The following is a 7,317-nucleotide window of genomic DNA, read 5'->3' on the forward strand; positions in this document are numbered from 1 at the left end:
TACGATAGGTAGCGAGGTACTGGAAGTAGTAAGGGAATACATCTACTTAGGACAGGTAGTGACTGCGGATCCGGATCGTGAGACTGAAATAATCAGAAGAATAAGAATGGGCTGGGTTGCGTTTGGCCGGCATTCTCAGATCATGAACAGCAAGTTCCCATTATCCCTCAAGAGAAAAGGGTATACGCCCCCCCCTCCAGCTGTGTCTTACCAGTACTCACGCACGGGGCAGAAACCTGGAAGCTTACGAAAAGTGTTCTACTTAAATTGAGGACGATGCAACGAGCTATGGAAAGAAGAATGATAGGTGTAACGTCAAGGGATAAGACGAGTGCAGATTGGGTGAGGGAACAAACACGAGTTAATGACATCTTAGTTGAAATCAAGAAAAAGAAATGGGGGGGGGGGCATGTGCAGGACATTTATTGAGGAGGGAAGATAACCGATGGTCATTAAGGGTTACGGACTGGATTCCAAGGGAATGGAAGCGTAGCAGGGGGGCGGCAGAAAGTTAGGTGGGCGGATGGGATTAAGAAGTTTGCAGGGACAACATGGCCACAATTAGTACATGACCGGGGTAGTTGGCGAAGTATGGGAGAAGCCTTTGCCCTGCAGTGGGCGTAACCAGGCTGCTGCTGCTGCTGCTGCTGCTGCTGCTGCTGCTGATGATGATGATGATGATGATGATGATGATGATGATGATGATCTTGCGTCTATATCGATATGCGGGGACCAGATAGAACAACTATTGTGAAATCCAACCTGAGCAATGCTTAATGCATTAGTTTTAGAAATTTGCTCTAATAGAGGATTATAAACAACTCATTCCGTTATATACCATATTAGAAGTCACAGCGACTGGCGAAATGTTGTCCAAATCAAGCCCTTTTCCGGCGTTCTTTAAAAGCAAGACAATTTTAGCTATCTTCCACTCGTCAGGTAGCCATGTTTTCTCAAGGAAAATATTCCCAATATATAGCAACTTAGCAAAGTTATGTGCCAAGAATTTGATCGTGCTAGCAAATATACCATAATAACCCGGAGCTGCCGATCTTATACAAGCTACGCCAGATAGAAGTTGCGACGAGTTGACCTCTTCAAAGTCATTGCACTGTGACAGCATTTTTAAACACAACTGAGCATGGTGTCTGGAATAGCAATGCAAAGCCACGTGCTATGCAATCAAGATTAGGCTTAGCTTCCACTGGGGCCAGTACAACGGAGTTCAAGATATGGCTGACAGAAGGTTTCTTCTAGGGCTCCATGAATCTGTGTTGGGCTTTCCTGTTTTTTCGGCCAGATAAGTGCTTGCATTAGCGTTATAATCATTCTTAGCTTACGCAGTTGTCCGCTTAAAGGTGGCCGCATAAAATTTGTAGTTAATTTAATTTAGAGGGTCCTGGTTATGAAGAAGGCTATTCCACGCAGCTTTACTAAGACCTTTTCAAGTTTTTCAGTCCACCACGGAGAACCGTTTTTGTCTCTAGTAGAAACTCCTATAGTAAATGTGGACTGTTCTCTTGCGTCAATCAGGCATTCTAGAACCTGCTCCATGCGCTCAGACTTATAAGGCGAAGTTAATGAGTTAATAGCAGGTTTCACATTTTTATATGTGCAGCTGCAGATAAATTTCAACGTCTTATCACTAACTCTCGGCGGGGGACACATGATAGAAAAAAGAATAGGGAAATGATCACTGGAGTCCCACCACCTAGAGATATCGATAATTTCGATATCGATATCGATAACTCCAGCAGCTACCAGAGTTAGGTCAATCACGCACCTTGAATCTCAGCACATAAATGTCGCAGCCCATCTAGTACAGCAGCGAGCACTTTCTGATGATAACCATGACCATAGGAGTTCATAACTCACATCTGAGCTGTAACGCCACGTGATATGATGTGAATAAATTCCCTTGCAATGACAACTCTGTCCGATTTACTCAATAAATCATCAAAGTAGTCTGTTTTACGGACATCCGTAGGAAAGTAAACGTTTACTATGGTAATGGGAGCGCATTTGGGAAGAACTAAATCAATGGCCAACAGTTCATATTCCGGATTCATGATTGCTAGATCTATAACAACCCTATGAAAAGATTTTGAGGAAACCATAGTAATCAAACCTCCACCACGGCCACAAATTCGGTCTACTTGGTAGACGCCAAAATTATTAAAAGAAAATGATTTGGCAGATGTCAGCCAAGGTCCTTGTGAAATAACTATGTCAGGGTCATAGGTAAAACAAGGCGTTGGAGAACTTGGAGAATCCATTGGCGAATTTTAACTCAGTCACGATTACTTCAAGACAGAAGAGGCAACGTCTTCTTTCAATACATCAATCTATTTTATGCTCGGAGAACCTTCCTTGCTTTTTGTCTGAGAATGATCATGTTTGGTTGACGAGAAATGAGAAGAGCTGCGCTTCTGAGCCACATTCGCCATTTCCACAGCAGCGTTAATGTTAAATTTGGACGTGCTGGCAATGGCATTTGCGGTTGGCATCATTCTAGGTGATTCACGCCAAACGGAGGCTACGGATGGAATGTCGGAGCTTAAAACATGTTGGAAGGCGAGTTTATAACTGTAGGAGATTCAGGGACATGCACCTTGGCCGAAAGAACTTGCGATAATGCATCAGAAAAGGTAGCCAGTAACTGATCTAGTACGCCACTCAGTGCCCTCACGACAGCTGTGTGTACTGATATCGTTATAGTGTTTTTTTTTTCTAGAATATCTCCAGGTGCTCTTACTGCATCAGCGTATGTGTGTTTTCTGCTCTCTAAAGAGTGCACATGGGTCTGCTCTGGAGCACTTGTTGTGTTCTATAATCTCCAGTATTCTGGTCTCATCGGACTTTTTTGGACACTGCGGGTAAACCGCTGCATGACCATTCAGGCAAACGCTTTAGCTTGGCAAATTTTAGGGGCAGACTTCTGATGTGTGATTTGCGCCGCAGTTGCGACAGCGCATCGCACATTTACAGGCTTTGCCGCTGTGTCCAAAACGCCGACAGTTTTTTCACTGGAGAGGGTGTGGTTCCAAACGATCTACCCTATAGAAATTAGGCCTTACGAAAAGCTCTGTAAGACATGATGTTCCAGCAAATGTTGCTATTATGGACTCTGTCGACACTCCAGTGGGGTCAGCCACCCTGTTGCAGCGGTGCACTGAAACAATCCCCGCGCCAGCTTCCTGGAAGTTCTCTAGTACTTCCTGGGGAGAGCAAGACGGGTCTTGCGCTCGAGAAGTTGCTCCAAAATGAAGGCCTTTACCGATAACAAAGCTAAGGTTGTGCATCGGAGCAAGTCAGACACACAAGCCAGATCTGAGGATTTGCAGATAATTTTCCTTCTTCCAAACGATCTGACCTCCGAAATTTCAAGATAGTGCCCCGTAGCTATGCGCAACAGCTCCCGAATGACTTTAGCAGTCTTGCTGATGGCCCCGCCGCCACTTGGCATGAACACCAAGGGTATGTCACATAAGCCATTCCGAGTGAAACATTATAGAGGATAGTCTTGGACAGACAAGCGGGCAAACCGGACTGCCGACTCTCGCCCTGGGGAGTTAACAGACATGACGACTCAATACACAGAGAAAAGCTCAAAAGCTAGCGTAGGTATCGAAAAACCTGACCAATCACCCACTTACGGGAGCAGCTGGTCTACACACCTTCAGCAAGAAATCGCTTCGCAGCAAGCTACAGTCGAGCGCGCCCTGTTACGTCACAACATGGCCAGAGGCGTTGATTAGACGTTTGCCACGAGGCAACCCCACCCATCTATCAGCGCCTGCTAAGAAGTCAATGCAGCGTTGACACCGACTGCTGACGGGTCCACAAAAGGCGCACACCCCCTCCCCAACCACTACCTGACAACCTGAACTAATGGTGAAGAGGACCAGCATCAAATGCTACCGAAGAACGGCACCGGCCTTGGATTACCAGGTTGCTAGCGTGTCCCCTATTCCATGCTTCGGGTGTGCGCGTGCATTAGAGGTTCGAGTGCTGCAGAAGAATGCGATATCATGGGCGTGGTACGTAGCTACAACGGCGATTTCTGAAAGTTTTATGGTTGCTTGCAAAGCAGCCAATTTTTCAGTATACATATATAAAATATATATGTATCGGCTTTCCATACGTATTATGCGATATATCAATCTTTACAGTGCCGTAACACGGCTAATATATATCTACCACATGCATGCACGAAAGCAGTCATCGAAAACGCCCATTTGCGGAAAGCGATGGCGCACCCAAAAACCGAAACGTTGAGCGAAAGGTTCGGACTATTTGGAGCAGTAATACATGTGCATAGGCTCCGCCCACGTAGCCTTCGCTGCACTGCCACAGAAAGTTGTCGCCAGGTGTAGGTGCGCTGGAAGACTGTGAAGGCGAATGGTTGCGCCAAAGTTGGTCGTCGGTGTTGCCGCCAGTCGCCAACTTCTCCAGTGCGCTGGCAAGGCGGTCGACTGTTTCCTCCAGGCGCCAGAGTCGGTCTCCTGGCTCCGAGACTCTGAGGCGATGGGTAGCTGTGCCGAATACGAGCAGTCGCACATGAAGTCAGCGGGTGCAGCTAGCCGATCGAGACTCGTCTCGTCGGAACCCGCCAGCACCATGTGTGTAGACTGTGGGAGGCGCCGCAAGAACAGCTCGCGCAAAATTAGAACTTGGCTCTCGATTGCTCACTCAGTAACAGACGCAACCAGTGCAGCAGGAGTTGTGATGGTCGTCAGTCGCTGGAGTTACTCGGACAGTAGCTGTTGGAGACTACGCTGTTGCGATGGCTCAAGGCGCTGCAGGACCGTGAGTTTCAGGTCGTCGTATGTTGTGGTCAAAGGTGTACCCGCTAGTAAGTCGTCAATGGCATCGGCAACGTCGGAAGGTTTAGCGGCGACGACGTGCTGGTACCTTCCTGTCTGTGAAGTGATGCGCCGGAGTTGAAAACGGGCCTCTACTTGCATAAACCGAACTCTAGGATTCCTGGGCCAAAGGCTGTGAAGCTGAAGCTCTGTGGCGATGACAGGTGATGTAATCGTGGCTTTGTCTCTGTCATCAGGAGTAGGAGCAGCGTCCTCCATGGCTAGTGTTTGACAAAAAAAAACGTAAATGCCCTGGGTCACCACTCGTTGGGAGCTCGGCTTAGCGGAGCTAAGTAATGCATGTTTTCTTGTTTGGGATTTGATTGAAGCGCACATAAGACGGGGACAAAAATGGGAAGGTAGACAGGACGGCGCTTGTCTACCTCCCTCTTTGTGCCTCCGTCTTATGTGCGCTTCAATCAAATTGCAAACATGAACGGCAACCAACTAGCTCAGCTCGCCATCTTATTGCAATACACGTCTTGATAGGTTGAGAACGAAGAGTCGACTGGCTTTATTCAAAAGTATAAAGAGGTTCGCCGAGTGGCTCTGGTGGTGCCCGCGTCGGGCGAGCAGGGGGCAATGACCCTCGCGGCGAGGCAAACTGGATTTGTGAGGATCGGGGACAACGAAGGGACGGACGGTTGCTACGTGTTCATGTTTCATTGTGCGCGCGTGACACCACGCTTGTTAATTTAGTTGGTACGCCTTTGTTTACAAGTTTATACGGCCGATAAAACTAGTGTCCTTATTTCGTATAGCTAGCTGTCCACTAATTTGCTATCGCAATCGATGCTTCGCCTTTCTGGCGAAAGTGCGACTTTTTTGATCCCCCGCTGCGCGCCGCCTTCGCTCTCATCGGTTACGCCGGGAATGCTGACGCTCGCCGCAGGAGCGGGTGCCTAAGAGCAGCGCTCTGAAACAAGCAGAGCCAACATGGGCGACTGGGTATGCGCGCCCGAGGACACAACTTTGGCCTTTCGTATGGCAGGATACTGCTTTTGTTTTCGTCGGGGGTTTGAGGTGATTATGAATTATTGTGTTTATTGTGATTCACGTAATTATGAGACACGCCCTGACTCCGGATTCATTTTAACCCTGCAGGTGTTTTTTAACATGCACTTTAACTGTAAGTACACGAGCGTTTTCGCGTTTTGCCTCTACCAAAATGCCGCTGCCGCGGCCGGTATTGAACTCGTGAACTCGAGCCCAACAGCGCTATACGCCATAGCGACCGGACTGTCGCGGAAGGTCGGTGATACACTATGGTTGAAACTAATATACTGGTTAGTGGTATCATTTTGCATTGTGGTTGGCAGCGAGACAGCCATTTCGTATTTCTACGAATAGGATTTGTTACGCAAGAAAGCTATCGCTGAATTGGACCCTGGTTGCGAACTTCTGACCCTGGACATGGCGGCAACAATCATGTTCATTGTAGTTGTGAATTTTCACCCGAGTGCAGCTTTGCGTACCGTCAGTGCTCCGGACTATCTCGGCTGACGATATAGTGTAAGAAGATATTTAGTATCTACGGGAAAGAAAATGTCGACATCTTAATTTAAGTATTTCCGTGTAGCAGAACGAAGTAGCCATTATGCACCAGAGTCTAGAATTCTTACTGATTATATGGCACCGCGGTAGGGTGAAATTCCCGTTAACAGTGCTGAACTGCCCTATACGGAAAAAGCCCCTGGTTGTACGACAAATCCTTTCCTCCAGCAAAAATGGGGAAAGCGCACCGCAGTTGGCCCGCGTGGCTACGAACGGCTAACGTGAAAACGTATGGCTGGGCCAGACTGGTAAGAACGTATGCGCCAAAGCCATCCGAAGCTTCGGGCGACCCTCAGAAAAGACGTCTGCCCCATCTGTTGGAGCCGGTTGGTACAGGCCCCGCACACTCTCAAGTTCAACAAATGGCCACAGAGGGCGAAAAATCAATCGAGGCGCGTTTCAGCGTAAGCGCGCAAGTGGAGCTACTGTAATTTGGTCGAATACTTTAATTTGTGCTTTCTCTGCTAGGGGCGCTGAACATGCTGAATTTTTTACTTTACACAAACCATTGACATAAACAATCGAGGTGTCTAAGGATGCTTTTTTACCTCAGGCAAATAGGTAGTTGATTTTTTTTAAATTTGATTGTTGAAGCTGCTTTTTAGTCATAGCGTCAAGGTTTTTGTACTTGATTAACCACCGACAGCCGACAGCCTATTGGTATCGATGTGTTTTCCTGGCCGTTGGCGTTCGAATACTACGGCGGTAAAACATTTTCGAAAGCATGCTGGTTTCGTCTGCGAGTCACTACATAGACTTGCTGTAAAGAGGTCTACTCTTGGCAAAAAATAGTGCCTCATTTTGTTTAGGCGTTGATTATCATAATGAATGCGGCGGAGGTTGAGGGAGTACGCTTGAAGGTACGTTTTTATGCCGTTGATCTCCATAACACCGTAAG

The sequence above is a fragment of the Dermacentor variabilis genome, chromosome 3 (assembly GCF_050947875.1).
Source record: "Dermacentor variabilis isolate Ectoservices chromosome 3, ASM5094787v1, whole genome shotgun sequence".
In the NCBI taxonomy this organism is placed as follows: Eukaryota; Metazoa; Arthropoda; class Arachnida; order Ixodida; family Ixodidae; genus Dermacentor; species Dermacentor variabilis.